Source organism: Schistocerca americana, chromosome 3, assembly GCF_021461395.2.
Source record: "Schistocerca americana isolate TAMUIC-IGC-003095 chromosome 3, iqSchAmer2.1, whole genome shotgun sequence".
Lineage (NCBI taxonomy): Eukaryota > Metazoa > Arthropoda > Insecta > Orthoptera > Acrididae > Schistocerca > Schistocerca americana.
This window is the reverse complement of record NC_060121.1, coordinates 318,776,511-318,797,092: the sequence shown is the minus strand read 5'-3', so window position 1 is coordinate 318,797,092 and position 20,582 is coordinate 318,776,511.

The following is a 20,582-nucleotide window of genomic DNA, read 5'->3' as shown; positions in this document are numbered from 1 at the left end:
CAGCCTAACTATCTGGCGGGGCACACGGCTTCTAAAATGTGTGATTGTAATCCCTTATCAATGTTAGCATTTCTGAAAAAACGTAGTAGTTAAATATACATTAAACATATGAAAAGCAACTGTAAATATGAGCAGTAAGTTAAAAATATTGACTTGTAATTGGGGATTTGTTTATACTTCGTTTAACTATCTGGCCTAGAGAGTAAATCTGTAGGCAGTTGATTTCTATGTGTAGTACGAAAGAATGTAACTGTAGCAGTTGCCTGTTAGTGACAGGATACATAGCGCTTAAATCTAATTTTCTGTGATGCAAGTCTGCGGGTAATGACGCAGGGATGGCTCGGTAATCGACACGTCTGCAAACTAATCTCCTTCCAGCGGTGTTAACACTGAAATTAATAAACTTTGCATGGCATTAGTGAAAGATATTATCTTTGATCTATAAATGAAACATGGACACACATAGCAATTCCGCTTATTATTACCAAAATTCTTATGAATAACTACACTGACGCTTACATTTTTAGCTGTAGCAAGAGAGAGAGGCAGAAGAGAAGAGACAAAAAATAGAAGTCGAATCGTGCATCTGCTAAAAGGAATGTCGTAATTAATAGCAGCTATTGCTGCAGGAATGTAGTAGCAACGCCTTAAATTCTCAATCATCTTAGGTTCACAATCTTTAAACGAAATGTTTACATACATTAGGAAGGCTGCAAAGATCCATTTATGACAAAATAAGGCAGGAATAAGGCCTTATCATGCACGATGTTAGACAGCGCGTGACGTCTTGTAGTGAAACTAACGTCTCGATTAGCTGACGGGCGGATACCGATTTCCAGGGTTCTTATGGAATAAACGATAATTTTTCATTGTATTTTGAGTCAAGATTATCTAATTATGATAATGAAGTTTTGTGCAGTTACTATACGTACGCTAAATATCGGAAAGGAAGTAATATCTAGTTGAACAGCAAAGTGGTTTTAAAACAAAGCAATTGTACTGACGCGATTTTCGAGATCAATTCGTTAAATTATAGGATGAACATAAGATGTGACATAGTTATCGACCAGATGCGCATGGTTTTCTGCTTTTCATTTATGAAGAGTAATTTATGTATGAATGTTACGAATTTTTTGATGAAGATCATTATATATCGGCATAAAAGTTTAGGCGAAAATGTATGAAATATAAATTAGAGTGTCTTTCTTTTTCTCTATCCGCGATAAGATCTTCGCAACATCAACACTGATTACAGTTTTCTCACTGACGAAGTACGAAAATTATTTCCGTTCTTGCTTTGAGAAACTTATTTTTAATATGAACGACCACGGGACGGCATACATATTTCTCCAATATGTCTTGACAGTGACTGCTCCGGTGCAGAAAGAATACTAAAGACAAATGTCGTTCCAAAAATTATTAGTTGTCGAGCAGAATCGTGACTACACAAGTAACACTAATGCAGTGGCTCGCTCAGTTACGAGAACAGATTTAAGTTAAAAGCGAAAAACTTTGAGACTGTCAACTCCATTTCGCACAGCACATGGGGACAGGAGTCCGGCCTTATACTACTTGTTGCGACGGACGAGTGTAAACTACAAGTGGATGATGCAGTAGAAGATGAGATAATGCTGTAGAAGATGATCGCTGATTGCAGCATGGAATTATTATTATGACAAAACTTTTGTTCCTGTTATTCTTTGTCTTAGTTGTTTGTTGGTTCGTTACAAGAATAAAGTACGAAAAAATTACTCACCTGTTTCTTTTGAAACATCCGCTTACAAAAATTTATAAATGACAGTGCTGGAAAACCTCTACGTTATTTGATTTTCAAACAGCTGAGCAAAACTGAACGTACTCAGACATTTCTCTCTTTACTTATTCTGATCAGCAGTAAACTGACACACAATTTTTTTTTATTTTTGCGCAACGCAATCTGACTTTCAATAATCCCTACAAAAGAATGGCCCTGACTAACAATAACATATACCTTTCATGAATCACTTACCGCACAAAAATCTTCGTTACTCGAACTACTGCAATACAGCGAGCGCCAATACTGCCAGCTAAATAAAAGATTCTAACTATTGAAGGCACTAACTGCTGATAGCCATAGTTAGCAAATGAAAGATTTTAATAGAGAACAAACAATGTATTTACCTTAATAGTGTTCAAAAGTCATCATATATGTATCAGTTCATGATATCCAGTATTACAAATTTACTGTCTCTGATGGACACACGTCCAGATCATCCGCTCTCAAAATTCTGCCATCTCTCTCCCCACATCCACCACTGCTGGCGGCTCACCTCCAACTGCGCAACGCTACGCGCTGTTCACATCCAGCTGCCCAACACTACAATAGCGACTGTTCCAACAATGCCAACCAGCCACAGACTTCACACAGCACAGTCAGTGATTTTCATACAGAGCGCTACGTGGCGTTACCAACATAAAACCTAAACAGCCTACTTACACTACATTCTTCGTCGTTCGCACAGCTACAACATCGTGAGACTGTTAAATGACAAAGTATAACTAGTATTGTGATTACGTAGGCTTTACCGGCGTAGGCTTTACCGGCGTAATAAGTCTTGAAAGTCTCTTCGGGTTTGCTGCCGGATCCTAAAATCAACTTGACTCGATATTTAGGCGATCCAACTGGTCGCCATCTTCAGGTAATTGCTGCTTCTGCTGATGAGTCCGCTGAGAACACAGAGGGGACTCATCAGCAGAAGCAGCATTTTCCTGAAGATGGCGACCAGTTGGATCGCCTAAATATCGAGTCAAGTTGATTTTAGGATCCGGCAGCAAACCCGAAGAGACTTTCAAGTCTATGAATAGTATTGTACAGGCATTACCCAGTTGCTTTCCTTTCATAAAGTGTGTCTGACCTGAATAATAACCTGCACTAGTTAAAACTTTTGGGGCACTTGTGTTGTCATTACCCTTTCCATGCAGTCACCGAGTGTCGTAAAAATGTGAAAATTGATTAACAACTGACTGCCAGTTTTATCTGTTTGCCAATGACCAGCTTCAGTCTAAATTTTCTGCCTCAGTATCTGTTCATTCTTGTACTGCATAACAGAGGCTTATCTAATTTGCTATTCTGAGTATTAAATTCATTCACTTAAAGTAACGTACAATTTCACAGGCAAAACTAATAACTAAAGGTACAGCACAAATTAAGAGTGCGCAATTTCAGTTATTCTGTATTTAGCTTAGCAAGTGGGTTTTGATTGCTTGGTATGTATTTTATTGCTGTTATATTAAAAGTAAAATCATTTGCTCAGATACAGGGCGCTACGTGGCGTTACCAACATAAAAAACTAAACATCCTACTTGCACTTTCGTTCGTTACTATACTCACGCTGAAGTGGCGACCCAGACGAAAGAGGCGAGAAAATTTTCAAGATAGCACACCTTTTCTTCTCCGAGATGACGGCAGAACGAGACATGCAAGAGGCAGAAGCCGACGTAAAAATGAGCTACCCACGCCTTCAACATCACCGCGTCAAACCATTGTGGAGATGATTCAATCAGAAAGACGTAAATAATACTACCCTCATCAAACTGACACCTTTAGTCGAGCCGACCGCTAACGCGATTTACAAAGGTTGAATGTATTTTTCAACAGCACGGTATGAGTACAGGTGAAAATAGGTGTATCACCACTGTGATGCATCTAGATGGAGCTGTTACAGAAATAGAAGACGTGTTATCACAGCGATGCTATTCGGCTCTAGAGGAAGCGTTGATACATTGATATACTTGTCACTGGAACTTTGGCTTTAGAAAATTTTCGAGGATGAACCTTCTGACGATAGATCACCGTCGCAAATGAGACAGGATGTGCGAGCCTTAGCAGGGCTTGACATACCACAACAGTCTCTAAAAGTACTGTGGCTACGAAAATTACCAGCAGACATTCGCGTGGCGGTTGCCTTCTATCAAGACCTGATACTACGTGAGTTACCACACGAGGCTACAAAGTGCCTGTCAGTATTGGCAGGAATGTCAGTTTTCGCGGTGTTAGAGAACGCAAAGACTTCAAAAGTACACTCCTGGAAATGGAAAAAAGAACACATTGACACCGGTGTGTCAGACCCACCATACTTGCTCCGGACACTGCGAGAGGGCTGTACAAGCAATGATCACACGCACGGCACAGCGGACACACCAGGAACCGCGGTGTTGGCCGTCGAATGGCGCTAGCTGCGCAGCATTTGTGCACCGCCGCCGTCAGTCTCAGCCAGTTTGCCGTGGCATACGGAGCTCCATCGCAGTCTTTAACACTGGTAGCATGCCGCGACAGCGTGGACGTGAACCGTATGTGCAGTTGACGGACTTTGAGCGAGGGCGTATAGTGGGCATGCGGGAGGCCGGGTGGACGTACCGCCGAATTGCTCAACACGTGGGGCGTGAAGTCTCCACAGTACATCGATGTTGTCGCCAGTGGTCGGCGGAAGGTGCACGTGCCCGTCGACCTGGGACCGGACCGCAGCGACGCACGGATGCACGCCAAGACCGTAGGATCCTACGCAGTGCCGTAGGGGACCGCACCGCCACTTCCCAGCAAATTAGGGACACTGTTGCTCCTGGGGTATCGGCGAGGACCATTCGCAACCGTCTCCATGAAGCTGGGCTACGGTCCCGCACACCGTTAGGCCGTCTTCCGCTCACGCCCCAACATCGTGCAGCCCGCCTCCAGTGGTGTCGCGACAGGCGTGAATGGAGGGACGAATGGAGACGTGTCGTCTTCAGCGATGAGAGTCGCTTCTGCCTTGGTGCCAAAGATGGTCGTATGCGTGTTTGGCGCCGTGCAGGTGAGCGCCACAATCAGGACTGCATACGACCGAGGCACACAGGGCCAACACCCGGCATCATGGTGTGGGGAGCGATCTCCTACACTGGCCGTACACCACTGGTGATCGTCGAGGGGACACTGAATAGTGCACGGTACATCCAAACCGTCATCGAACCCATCGTTCTACCATTCCTAGATCGGCAAGGGAACTTGCTATTCCAACAGGACAATGGACGTCCGCATGTATCCCGTGCCACCCAACGTGCTCTAGAAGGTGTAAGTCAACTACCCTGGCCAGCAAGATCTCCGGATCTGTCCCCCATTGAGCATGTTTGGGACTGGATGAAGCGTCGTCTCACGCGGTCTGCACGTCCAGCACGAACGCTGGTCCAACTGAGGCGCCAGGTGGAAATGGCATGGCAAGCCGTTCCACAGGACTACATCCAGCATCTCTACGATCGTCTCCATGGGAGAATAGCAGCTTGCATTGCTGGAAAGGTGGATATACACTGTACTAGTGCCGACATTGTGCATGCTCTGTTGCCTGTGTCTATCTGCCTGTGGTTCTGTCAGTGTGATCATGTGATGTATCTGACCCCAGGAATGTGTCAATAAAGTTTCCCCTTCCTGGGACAATGAATTCACGGTGTTCTTATTTCAATTTCCGGGAGTGTAGCTCATTAGCTGTATCACTGTGGCGAGAAGACACAGAAACAGGACCAAAGGGTACAAAAGCTGTAACAACAAATAACACAAATTAATTCAGGGTTGTCTTCGTCACGTAAAAGTTACCGACGAAAAGAGGAGCGTGTCCCAAGAGGCAGGGTCTGTTCCCAAGAAAAAAAATGGAGAACAGTGGTATTGGTATCACCCAAGATTCAGAGGAAGTTCGCGTTGATGCACGCAAATGCTATTGGCAGGGGTTAAAGAGAGCCGACGTCCACCAACGCTTCTAGATGCGCTCAAAGAAGAATGAAATAAAAGTGTACGTTAACGTGACGCTATCAATGATACGCAGAGCATTCGGACTTTTCGTGTATAACTGGGACAAGAATTTTCTGACCGACTCAGAGTCGGAAGGGAGTGTGTGCTCTAAAACGAAATCCCCGGTCGTACCGGCACAAAATATTCTCGCTGTAGCGGATGGATCAAGAATCGCCACGTTACGAGAGCAGGAACGGATTGTAGACGTTGGACTTCTGCACGAACTTAAGTGGGACTTCATCATCCCTAGTGCAACAGATCCACTAGTCGGAGCTGATTTTTTGTTGCATTATCCGCTGGCACCAGATATGGTCAGCATAAAATTGGTCACAATTGATGCAGCATCTCAGCAAAGTAACGCAGCGGTGGGTATGACACTGCAAAAGACTCGGGAAATAGATACACAAATTAAAACGCCAAGCAGCGACAATCAATTCAACAATCGCTGGCACGAATGTTTGGGGACGATACAACCATTTAGCACGGAAGATAATGCAGACACTCAGCGGTGCACATCAACCCGACACCCGGACAAACAGTAGCAGGCAGACTGTGGGGATTGCCACCGGACAAGCCACGAGCAGTACAAGCCGTTTTTAAAGAACGAATCACAACAGGTACCGTATCGCGTTCCAATAGTCCTTAGGCTTCACCATTACATATGGCACACAAGAAAGACAGATCTTGGCTGTTACGTGATGACTACGGGGCACTTAACGCACGTATGATTCTCGACAAGCGCCTGATACCTAATGTCACATATTTTAATAGAGCTATTGCACAGGCAGAAGTATTCAGAATAATATTCTGACGAAGGCATATTTAAGATACCGATAGCCAAAGAGGATGTACAGAGAACCTCAGTAACTACACACTTTAGATTGTTCCAGTATAACTTCACACCGTTTGGGTTAAGAAACGCACTTCAAACGTGGCGAAGATTCATGCATGAGGTACTGCGCGGTTTTTCGTTTCTCTTCTGCTACGTGGGTTACATATTCGTTTTCTCGGCGTCAGAGGAAGGCCATAGATCACATTTCAACAGCTGCAGGAGTACGGAATAGTGGTCGATGTCTCCAAATGCATACCAGGTAGGGTATCAGAAAATTCCGAACCGACTGGAAGCAATGTGAAACATGCGGCTACCGGCAACTTTCAAATAAATATGCAGACTTATCTGAAAGGTCAATTACTACCGGTGCTACCTTCCGCGCCTAGCACAGCAATAAGTACCGGTTAATGCATTATTCACTGGCAAACAGCCATCAGGAAATCACAAAATTCCGTAGACTCCAGCTGGCGGAGAGACTTTTAACATAATCAAATCGTGTTGAGCACAGGCTGCAACTCTACCGCACCCTCATAGCGTGGCTCAATTACCTCTCAAAGAAGACGCGAGCCAGACAGAAGTCGGCGAGTTGCTGCAACAAAGGGGTACATGACAGCCGTTCGCCTCTCACAGCAACATACGAAACCGAGCGCAGTCGATTGCCAACTATGGGTGATTTTTGTGGTGATCAAACACTTCCGTTCAGCACTGGAAGCGACAGTCACCCAGCAGAGAAAACCTCAGGACAGGAAGAAGACATTCCAGCGCAGCAACCAGAGTGGGCCGTCGTATCAAGCACCAGTACCCCAATATACTTACAAGGGAACCTCCCCATCGCACCCCCCTCAGATTTAGTTATAATTTGGCACAGTGGATAGGCCTTGAGAAACTGAACACAGATAAATCGAGAAAACTGGAAGAAGTTGTGTGGAACTATGAAAAAATAAGCAAAATATACAAACTGAGTAGTCCATAGGCAACATAGGCAACTTCAAGGAGGACGGGAGCACAGGATCGCCGTGGTCCCGTGGTTAGCGTGAGCAGCTGCGGAGCTAGAGGTCCTTGGTTCAAGTCCTCCCTCAAGCGAAAAATTTACTTATTTTATTTTTGCAAAGTTGTGATCTGCCGTTCGTTCATTGACGTCTCTGTTCACTGTAATAAGTTTAGTGTCTGTGTTTTGCGACCGCACCGCAAAACCGTGCGATTAGTAGACGAAAGGACGTGCCTCTTCAATGGGAACCGAAAACATTTGATCCAGGAAAACACGTCTGATATATTCTATACGACACTGGTGACGGCATGTTCGTCACATGACAGGAATATGTTGTCGACCCACCTAAATGGCACACTTGGCGAATTGGTGAAACGATTCTTCTACCTTGCCCGATTTAGGTTTTCTTGTGTATCTGATAATCACTCCCAAAAAAAAAATGAAAACATAAGTGTGTGTTACATAAACTGCAATAAATGAATGCAAAGGTTTCACAGTCGCACAGTTTTCTCTGTGCTCTGTCAAAACATATGTTTTTAACGTTTTCAAATTTTTCCGTGTGTAGACCGTCAAATCCTGCATATCTCCAAGCAAATGTGAACATGTCCTGGAATTTTGGAGAGCGAAATTGATTATGTGTGAGTGCCTGAACACTGAATTTGTCAGAAAACAAGAATTAAAATTTTTCACTCGAAGGAAGAGTTGAACCGAGGACCTCTCCTTCCGCAGCTGCTCACGCTAGCCACCGGACCACGGCGCTCCTTATCTCAAATTGTCCTTGTTGTTGCATATGTTCGACGTGGACTACTCAGTTTGTATATTTTACTAATTTTTTTCATAGTTCCACACAATTTCTTCCTGTTTTCTCGATTGATCTGTGTTCAGTTTTTCAAGGCCTATCCACTGTGCCAACTTATAACTAAATCTGAGGGGGGTGCGATGGGGAGGTTCCCTTGTTAGCACCAGTTTTTTAGAAGAAGGAGGGGATCGTGTAACCCTGGACGAATTGAATGACAAGTGGATGGCTCAGTAGAACATGATTGCTGGTTGCAGCATATCCTAGTTGTTTATTTGTTGGTTAAGTGAATCAACTACGAAAAGGTTACTTACCTGTTTCTTTCGTTCACTACTATTATTCACGGTAAACACTCGTTTCAACGCGCTTAGCGCGGTAGAAATAGGGCATGCTCCTGACTTTGTCTATCTATGTTTTAAGGGGTTAAGAATTTTAATTACATCTCTAATGAATCAGCATCAATGCACTTTTCACAGTCAAGAGTACTTATAGGTAACTAAGTAACAATCCATCAGCAAATCGCTAAGGAATGACTTCATTATTAACATGTACATATTTGAACGTTGCATTACTTTGTCTTTTCCTGTTTCCCTCTTAATACAACGTATATTAATTTGTCAGATCAGTTCTTGATACAAAATGTAACTTACTATGAGCAAACTTTTTCTGTAATTTTCAGTTACTTTTCGAAGAATGCAGTGGTTGTTACTTATTCCTTGTCTTCAAAAAATTATAGAGTATTATGTTTAGAAAGTACTGTCAGATTTTAAAAGAACGACTGGTTAATGAACGTGCAAAGTTATCTTGTCCGTTAAAGCAGAAGAGATATCAGTGTCTTCTAGTAAACATAATTGTTTATCATTATTATTTGCAACCAAAGAGAGAGAGAGAGAGAGAGAGAGAGAGAGAGAGAGAACTTAGTAATATTTATGGCATTTCAACGGATCATCACCATACATGAAATGTCAAACCACCACTGGGAAGAAATTTATGCCAAAGGGTATATCCACTAAGTGTCTGAATATTCCATTTCAATTATTCCAGCTGGTAGATTTAGTGCTTTAATGATCACATGGTATTCGTGCATATATACTGTCTTTTAAATTAATTTTAGAAGACCGGAGTACCTCGGTAAATGTTGTAACGCTGCGAAGATAAGTTAATAAAGGATGACACGATCACTATTCGACTTGTTATCTAACTCCAACTCTTTATCATCGACTGTGTCTTTGTGAGTAGTAGAAAAACATGTATTTTGTACTTCAAACGACGTTGCCTAACGTGCTGGTAACTCAGTGTTCACACGTAGTTAGGTACTCCTCAAGACATTGCACGTTGCATGTCGGAGGATGCTTTGCACTACCAGTAATATAACTCAATACGTGTTCTGTTCCATTCGAACTTTGGGCTAGACAAAACTAACTACTTGCCTCGATAAACAGCTTAATCTCTCTCATCTTCTCTCCTCGTCATACAACACTACCATGACACGATATACATGTGCACACGCACACACACACACACACACACACACACACACACACACACACACACACTTATACACACGCACACACAAACACACACACATTACACTAAAAGAATGAGACACATTAGTGTTTAAGGTTCCGTCCACAACGCGAGGTCATTACGAACGAAGCACAGACTCAGGTTATGGAAGGAAACCAGCCATGCCTTTTCGGAGGAACCATCCCGGCGTTTACCTAAAACTGTTTACGGAAATCACGGAAAATCTAAATCTGGATGGTGAGACCCCTCGTCCTTACGAATGTGTCATCATGATCGGTCCTTAAATCAACAAATACAAGTAAAACTGATTAGCTGTAAGGAATGGGTCCATTCTGTGCGGAGGAAGAATACCCTCATATTAGGTAGCTGAATCACCCTTGCTGCCTGGCAACCAACAATCACATAGGACTGAGTCTTTTTTGTATTGCTGTAGTCTTTGCTGTTGTTGTTGTTCCTGCTTCTGCTGTTGTAGTCTTTAATCCGAAGTATGGTCTGATACAGCTGTCTACACTGGTCTATCCTGTGCAAGCCTCTGAAACCTACATCCATATGAACCGTCTTAGGGTATTCATCCCTTGGTTTCACAGTACAATTTTTACCCTCTTCCCTCCACCCCCCGCCCCCCCCCCCCAAAAAAAAAAATTTAACTCGTTACCAAATTGATGATCCCTTGATGTCTCAATGTGTGTTCTGTCAACCGATCCCTTCTTTTATTAGGGTTATGCCATAAATGTATTTTTTCCTAGTTCACATCTCTTCATTAATTACCCGGTCTACCCATCTAACCTTCAGCAATCTTGAGTAGCACCACATCTGAAAAGCTTCTACTCTCCTCTTGTCTGAACTGTTTTCCTCTTCGTACTCGGAAAATTACCGTTGCGCAACAAATATATACGCCAATCCATTCAGATGGGTACTAACTGTCGTTGGACACACACCGAGTCTTATATAACGAGCTCACATTTCTTTCTCATATACAGTTCAAATCTGTTTACCTTTTTCCATTTCTTTTGAAAGCAATCACAGAGCATGTTTGCAGTTATGACTTTTTTCTTCCATCCATTGGCTATCTTCCTAACCGAAGTGTCTTAAGAGTCATATGGAATTTATTTGTATATGAAAGCCGACTTCGCAATTTTCCTTTATGGGAGACCGCGAGTACAAGATTCGTTTGCAGATTTGAAGTTCTAGATTCGCACATTTCACTGTTCACGTCGCTTCTGCATAATATTTCATTGATTGTATTAGTACTCGTTTGTATTGAGATATATTGTGAAATTTCGAACATTCGCAAGTGTAGCGATAAACATGTGCTATTATTGTCGGCTTGAACATAACTGTGATTTTAAAAAAAATTGAGGATTGTAGGCCTACTCTCGTTCCAAACAATCGTTCTCTAATTTCACTGTATAATTACGTGAGAAATAAGCTGTTTCCGTAAGTGTTTTGGATAAGTAACTTATTTCGTGGCTCATACTTACTGCCAAAGAATATATTACCCCTGAATTTCATTTATATCAGCGCAAATAAACGCGAATTTTTGAGAATTTTCAGTAGCTGCTATTATCCTTTGCTTAATCTACGAATAATTTGTAGTAAATCGGCATTTGTGAATTAGTTACTGTAGCAGATATTTTTAACATTTTGTGTTACATTTAGTTTCCCCTTAGATAGGAGCAGCCCTATGTATTATCTACTTTTATCGTAAATTATCTCTATTTTCAGTCTTACTAACGATTGTAATTAACCTCAAAATGCTTTAGGAAACTAGTAATCTTTGCCACAAGATTTTGTGTTGCGGCAATAGAAATCTCGTTTTATGTGTTTGCTTAAATTCTTATTGGCAATTAGCAACGTTTTAGCTCAACAGGTTAAAAGATAGCGGGATTCATTTAAAATTATTTGTTCCCTGCCCTGTAATACATTGCACCAGCCAAAGTGCAGCCCATGTCAATGCAGTTCTCAAACACGGAATGAGTTGGTTGACTTTCATAAGTAACTGGAAATCGCCCTGACTACTGTCAAACGATTGGCAACAGATGCGAATCAGTGTTTTGGAACAGCTCCCGAGAGTCGTATACCTATGATACCAGTACCAGAGGCATCTCAGGTACTAGCCTCTCCTGTGAACCCTGTATCCTCAGCAGAAAGTGCAGGATCTGTCACTACTCGACCACTTGTGAGTGGCATGCCAAAGGTAGATCACGGCCTCCTGTAGAGGATGGATGGGGAACAGAGAGGACTTAAGGCTTTGTATCAGTTCTTCTAATCAGGAGGTGCTGTCTTTGACTGAAACTGAAACTGAGTCGAACTCACTTCACCTGTTTTTGGGAAACTCGTTTTGTCCGGTGTGAAGAGGAGGTCAATGCGAATGGGTAGGGGCCTATCAATTGTCGGCGGTTCAAACGTATGGAGAATGATGGTAACCCCTAGGAAAATAGCAGCGAGGGACAGGAAAGAACACAAGCTATACTCGATGTGTATGCCTGGGGGCCTCATTCAACGTGTTAAAGAGGCTATTCCAGCAGCCATTGAAGGAATAAGGTGCAATCAATTGCAGATTGTGGCGCACGTTGAAACAATGATGCATGTCGTCTGGGCTCTGAGGTCATTCTGGGTCATTCTAGCGACTGACAGAGGAAGCTGAGGACCAGCCATATGCAGTGAGTTTCAACGAAACTTACGATTTGTATCATTTTAGCCAGAACTGATCGTGATCCTCTGGTTCTGAGTCGAGTGGAAGGTCTGAACCAGAGACTTCGACAGTTTGATAGGTCAAGCGTATACTACATATCAGAGGCTGCTACTCAGGTACCAGACTGTGTATGGGGTGTACACAGGTGGTTTTTATTTTTTTATTTTTATGTTTTGTTTATTTTTTGTTTTTAGATTAGGTGACTGTCCATACAATCCAGATAACGATAGCTGTAGGAAACCAAGAAGTGACAGTGTAAGAGCGAAAGAAATGCCTTCCACCGGTGAAAGTATTAAAATCCTTATCGTTAGTCCGCAGCTCGTGGTCGCGCGGTAGCGTTCTCGCTTCCCGCGCCCGGGTTCGATTCCCGGTGGGGTCAGGGATTTTCTCTGCCTCGTGATGACTGGGTGTTGTGTGACGTCCTTAGGTTAGTTAGGTTTAAGTAGTTCTAAGTTCTAGGGGACTGATGACAATAGATGTCAAGTCCCATAGTGCTCAGAGCCATTTTTTGTAACCTTATCGTTAACCGCAGAAGAATTCGCAGCAAAGTGCCAGGAATTTAAGCTCTCCTGGAAAATTTGTTATATCTAATGGCAACGAATAGTCCTGACCTCTCTCACGATGTCCACATCGCAACTGGTATCAGTGACCATGAAGCGGTTGTGATAAAAATGTTTACCAAATCGCAAAGAACAACTGAAACAAGCAGTAAGATATATATGTTCAGTAAACCAGATCAAAAGTCACTAGTGTAATATTACAATGAATCATTAAAATTGAACAAAGCCTCAGAGCCAATGGAATTCCTGTCAGATTTTATACCGAATTTGCCGCTGAGTTAGCTCCTCTTTTATCCACAATCTGTCGTAGATCACTCGAACAAAAAACCGCGCCCAGTTCTTGGAAAAAAGCACAGGTCACACCCGTCTACAGCACGGGTAGTAGAAGTGATCCACAAAACTACTTCCTTCCAGTATCCTTGGCATCGATTTGTTGTAGAATCGTAGAACATATTATGGGCTCAAACATAATGAGGCGTTTTGATCAGAATAACATCCTTATTGCTTACCAACATGGATTCAGAGAACGTCGATCATGTGGAACGCAACTCGCACTTTTCTCACATGACGAACAGAGAGCTGGGATCAACGCAGTCAGATAGATGCAGTATTTCTTGACTTCCGAAAAACATTTGCCACATTACTAGACCTAATTTACTGTCAAAAGTACGACCATATGGGTATCAAGCGAAATTTGTGACAGGATTGAGGATCTTTTGGCAGAGAGGATGAAGCATGTTATCTTGGATCGAGAGTCATCATTAGATGTAGAACTAACTTCAGGTGAGACCGAGGGGAGTGTGTTGGGACCCTTGCTGTTCATGTTACAAGTATGTATTAAAGACCTTGCTGACAATAGTAATAGTAGCCTCAGAATTTTTGCAGATGCCGCAGTTATCTATAATGAAGTGCTCTCTGAAAAACGCTACATAAATATTTCATCAGATCTCGATAAGGTTTTAAAGTGGTACAAAGATTAGAAATTTGCTTTAAATGTTCAGAAATATAAAACTGTGCACTTCACAGAACGAAGAAACATAGTATCCTATGGCTTCAATATCAGTGAGTCACTGTTGGAGTCAGCCAGCACATACAAGTACCTGTGTGTAACACTTTGTAGGCATATGAATTGGAATGATCATATAAGCACAGTCTTTTGCAAAGCACCTGGTGGACTTCGGTTTATTGGAAGAATGCTGGGAAAATCCCATAAGTCTACAAAGCCGATTGCTTGCAAATCACCTGCGCCACCGGTTCTAGAATATTGCTCAAGTGTGTGGGACCCGTGCCTAATAGGATTAACAGTGTATATTGAAAGTATGTAGAGAAGGGCAGCATGAATGATCACAAGTTTGTTTGATCCGTAGGAGAGCATCACAGAGATACTGAAGGAACTGAACTGGAAGACTCTTGTAGACAGACGTAACCATCCCAAGAAAGCCTAGGAACAAAGTTTCAAAATCGGCACTAAATGATGACTTTGAACAAAGTTTCAGGAATCGGCACTAAATGATGACTCTATAAATGTACTACAACCCTTAAGTATCCCTCACGTAGGGATCATGAAGATAGGATTAGAATAATTAGCACAGAGGCAGTCAAACAATTATTGTTATCGCGCTCCATATGTGAATTGAACGGGAACCCGAATAACTGGTACAATGCGACTTACAAACACTTTAAAGTGGTTTGTAGAGTATAGATGTACACTATGTGATTAAAAGTATACGGACACCTCCCCGGAACATACGTTTTTCATATTAGGTGCATTGTGCGGCCACGTGCTGCCAGGTACTCCATATCAGCGACCTCAGTAGTCAGTAGACATCGTTAGAGAGCAGAATGGGCGCTCCGCGGAACTCACGGACTTCAGACATGCTAAGGTGATTGAGTGTCACTTGTGTCACACGTCCATACGGGACATTTCCGCACTCCTAAACATCCCTAGGTCCACTGTTTCCGATGTGATAGTGAAGTGGAAACATGAAGGGACACTTACAGTAAAAAAGTGCACAGGCCATTCTCGTTTATTGCCTGACATTGACCGCCGATAGTTGAAGAGGGTCGTAATGTGTAATGGGCAGACATCTATCCAGACTACCACACAGGAATTCCAAACTGCATCAGGATGCACTGCAAGTACGAGTACCATGACAGTTAGGCGGGATGCGAGAAAACTTAGATATCACGGACGAGCGGCTGCTCTTGAGCCACACATCACGCCTGTAAATGCCAAACGACGCCTCGATTGCTGTAAGGAGCGTAAACATTGGACGATTGTACAGTGGAAGAACGTTGTGTGGAGTGACGATCAACGGTACACAATGTGATGATCCGATGGCAGGGTGTGGGTGTGATGAATGCCCGGCGAACTTCAACTGCCAGCGTGTATAGTGCCAACAGTAAAATTCGGAGGCGGTGGTGTTATGGTATGGTCGTGTTTTTCATGGAGGGGGCTTGCACCCCTTGTTGTTTTAGGTGGCAATATCACAGCACAGGCCCACATTGATGTTTTAAGCACCTGCTTGCTTCGCACTCTTGAAGAGCAATTTGTAGATGGCGATTGCATCTTTCAGCACGATCGAGCATCTGTCCGTAATGAACAGCCTATAGCGGAATGGTTACACGACAATGCACTGGTCAGCAAAGAGTCCTGACCTGAATCCTACAGAACACCTTTGGGATGTTTTGGAACGTCGACTTCGTGCGAGGCCTCACCGACCGACATCGATGCCTCTCCTCAGTGCAGCACTCCGTGAGAAATGGGCTGTCATTCGCCAAGAAACCTTCCAGCACCTGATTAAACGTATGCCTGCGTGAATGGAAGCTGTCATCAAGGCTAAGGGTGGGCGAACACCACATTGAATTCCAGCATTACCGATGGCAGGAGCCACGAACTTTTAAGTCATTTTCAGCCATGTGTCCGGATACTTTTGATCACATAGTGTAGATGTAGATTGTCCCCGGCGCTGTGATCCCCTTGCGGCAGCTGTGACGTTTGGATGATGAAGATTGGCGATGGATGGCAGAAAACATTGGTTACTGTAAAAATGTTCTGCAATTGTGCCTAAAACAAAGAAAATGTGTACGTAATACTTCAGTCTCTTTTCTCCGTAAGTAGAATACAGTTTTTCGAAAATCTCTTTACGTCAGAGATCAGATTTTGAACAGACAGATTCATCAATATGACGAATGAGAAAGTTTGCACATGTTACTTTTTATGTCTCTCTTACGGATGCGAGATGAGCGTAACTGGCGCTCATGTTTCATTATGTGTTTACTTAATTAATAGTGGCGTGTTGTTGATTACAGCATGAGATACTGTATGCACCTTAATTTTAAAATCTGAATTACAGTTATATATTAGTCCAAAGCAGAATATCATCAATCGTGATGTATACAGATAAATTAACTCGGAATATTATTAGCTTGTCGGTAGCATTGGTCTGAGGAGCTAGGCTCAAGGTAAGAACATCTTCAGCGAATTTCTATAGATGAAGCTATACACAAAATGTAATATATTATACATGTGAGTGAATTAAGTACAGAGTATGGAAAAAACGGGTAATATCTGACCGCAGGGAGATCATTTTTGGTTCCGTAGAAATGTAGGAACATGTGAGGCCACACTGATCCTACGACTTATCTTAGAAGATAGACTGAAGAAAGACTGGCTTATACTTAGAGCTTTTATAGATTCAGAAAAAGATTTTTACAATACTGATTGGAGTAAACAGGGGTAAAATACAAGAAGCGAAAGGTTATTTATGACTTGTGCAGAAAAGCAGACTGCAGTCATAAGTGTGGAAAGACATAGAAGGGAAGCGATACGTGAAAAGATAGTGAGACGGGCTTGTAGGCTATCCCCGGGCTTATTCACTTTGTACAATGAGCAAGTAGTAAAGGAAACAAAGGAGATGTTTGGAGAGAGATTTAATTTCCGGGAGTAGAAATAAAAACATTGAGGTTAAAAGGTGCCTGTTGATCCACCCTACATTTGGATCACGTAATTTTTGCATCGATTACAGGAGAGCTGTTTGCCTTTTTTCCGATTGCAAGTTGCTTGATTTATATATTTATCTGTGCTACAGGGGAAGTGCTTGAGTTTTGCTTCTGGTTTTTGTAGTAGGAACCTCGGCCAAAGAACGGTTGGGGAGAAGGTCGCGCATTTGAGCAGGTAGAATTTGAAAGAACGAAGGAAATGGAGTTGTACGGAGTCAGCTAGTCTGCTGTGATCAGACGTGGACGGTCCTAAGTGGTCTCACAATGTAATACAGTACGTTGGATAGCCGATGCTGAGCGGTTTTACGTATGAAGTCATGTTACTTTGAGTTTGCGCGGGCAGGCAGCGCTGAGCCGGAAGAGGCTGTTTCAAAGTCGTTTTTATCAAACAATCTGTGGTCTGATAGTACTGCTGCCACTCAGTTGAAGTGAAGGACTACGTAATACACTGAAGGGCCAGAGAAACTGGTACAGCTGCCTAATATCACGTAGGGCTCCCGCGAACACGCAGAAGGGCCGCAACACGACGTGGCATGGACTCGACTAATGTCTGAAGTAGCGCTAGAGGGCACTGACACCAGGAATCCTGCAGCGCTGTCCGTAAATCCGCAAGAGTACGATGGGGTGGAGATCTCTTCTGAACAGCACTTGCAAGGCATCCCAGATACGCTCAATAATGTTGATGTCTGAGGAGTTTGGTGGCCAGCGGAAGTGTTTAATCTGAGAACAGTGTTCCTGGAGCCACTCTGTAGCAATTCTGGGCGTGAGGGCTGTCGCATTGCCCAAGTCCATCGGAATGCACATTGGACACGAATGGATGCAGGACATCAGGCAGGATGCTTATCTAAGTATCACCTGTCAGGGTCGTATCTAGACGCCGTGCAAAGTTTGCCAATGACACTGTAATTCTGTCACAGACAGCAAAGACATGAAAGAGCAGTTGAACAGAATGGATAATAGTTTGAAAGGAGGTGATAAGATAAACGTAAACAAAAGTAAAAAAAGAGAGAAATGGACTGTTTTCGAATGAAATTAGGTTACTATGAGAGTAGGAAATGAGACACTATTAGTGTTTGGGGAGTAAAGTAACTGATGTTGGCTGAAGTAGAGACGGTGTAAAGTGCAAACTCATAATAGCAAGGAACGCATTTTTGAAAAAGAGAATTTCCTTAACATCCAATATAAATTCGAATTATGGTAATTCTTTTCTGAAGGTATTTGTCTGAAAGTGAAAAGTGGGCGATAGACAGTTCAAACAATGATAGCGGCTTTTCTAATGCGGTCCTACAAATCAGGGCTGAAGACAGTTGGTTAGATCGAGCAACTTATGATAAGCTACTGAATCGAAAAGGAGGAAAAAAAAAAAAAGATTTTTATGGCACAACCTCAATAAAAGAAGGAATCGATTGATAGTACACACCCTGAGCCATCAAGGTATCGTCAGTATGGTAGCTGGTGGATGTGTATGGGTGGGTTTAGGATGGGGGGGGGGGGGGGGTAAATTGTAGTGGGGGGCAAGAGCTTGAATATAACAGGCAAGTTGAAGTGGATGTATGTTGCAGCAGTTGTGTAGAGATGCAGAGATTTAGAGGCTTGCATAGGACAGACTAGTATGTAGAGTTCCATCAAAGCAGTCTTGAGACAGAAGACCCCAACAACAATAGGTAGGTGGTGTGGTGGTTCTTTTATGTTTTGGTATTTATACGTTATGAAGAGTTAAAGTTAGTGTTATTCTGGCTGCTTCACAACTGGAAAATTATTTACGTCAGTGACTCAGTTGTGGTACTTCTCGCAGTTAGTTTGCCCGACACGATGTTTCTATATTAAAAGACACCACTTACACCAATAATTCGAGGTATATGGCTGTATTTATAATTTTAATTGATTTTATAAATTATCATTTACTTTCATGAAAATGAAACGCTAAGGTGATTCTCGCAATCCCCATTAAGCGGGAATAAAAAGAATTACTGAAGTCACTTTACCCAAATGCCATTCAATATTGGAAAAACTGATTACTTTTACTGTTTCAAAGGAAGAACCGCTAATCAAGGGAATTCTACATTTACATTTATTTTTGTCAATATATTAGCAAATATTAAGATATTTGTTAAGACTCTGGGCCGTTATCATTTAGAACAATGGTGCTGACCTCTGCACCAATGTTCCCCTATAAAATTTTCATAGAAACGTTGATACTGCCGCTTCATGAATATAGGAACTGCTACATACAAAATTTTACAATACTTTTAAGTAATATTTGATTATATTTAGGCTGAATATTACATGGAACTTACATGTTTTCGTGCCTCGTCACAAAATGGTTTCTTGCACTACGAAGAAACAAAAGGGAAGAGAGAGAGATCCTTTTCCAAAAGGAAAAGAGATTGCAATTACATTCACAGATCATATTAATTGATTACATTCTTTGTTAGTTTTCTGCGGTGGTATTTATTTCGTTACGACGTCAGTTTTGTTATATTTGCGAAGTTATTCAATATCATTTTTATCTGGTTACGTGGCGAACCGCCACAGTGGATTTGAAGTATTACTTGGTTTGATCAAAAAAAGCTCTCGCAATTCTATGCAGCGACGATACTCAAGATCTGTCATTGAGAACATAATAATACGTGAAACATACTATGTTTTCCTACATTCTTCGAACAGAGATGGCAAAATAATACGAAGTATCGATGTATCTACTTTTCGAAAAACCAGCTGAACGATATTGATGCTGACGCTATATAATTTTTTTCGAGATATCGGATTTCGATATATCAGAACGTCTGACAGCTTGTTTAGAAAAGAGTTGTTAATCTTGAGACAGGAATATGTAATTATTTAACTTAGTTGTATTAAAAGCTTGTTGGTTGTTTGGTTGTTTGGGGGAAGAGACCAAACAGCGAGGTCATCGGTTTCGTTGGATTAGGGAAGGACGGCGAAGGAAGTCGGCCGTGCCCTTTCAGAGGAACCATCCCGGCATTTGCCTAGAGTGATTCAGGGAAATCACGGAAAACCTAAATCAGGATGGCCGGACGCGGGATTGAACCGCCGTCCTCCCGAATGCGAGTCCAGTGTGCTAGCCACTGTGTCTCGCTCGGTAAAAGCCTGTGATTTCTGATTTATGCAGAAGCTGTTTCAGAACATTTGTTTTCTTTTTTTTACCGTAATTTTTTCATTGTTTTTATTATAGAGAAAATTTATAGCGTTACTTAATTATACCGAACTTAATTAATTTAGTTTCTGCAGGAAATTGGGACCCTAAATTCCAACCAACAATATCAAGATTACCATATACATTTATTTTAGCTGAGATGTGAACTAAGCTTTCCTGTAGTATGTCTGAGGCAATTAATTCAGATAAGTATAATGTCACACAATCTACTTCTGT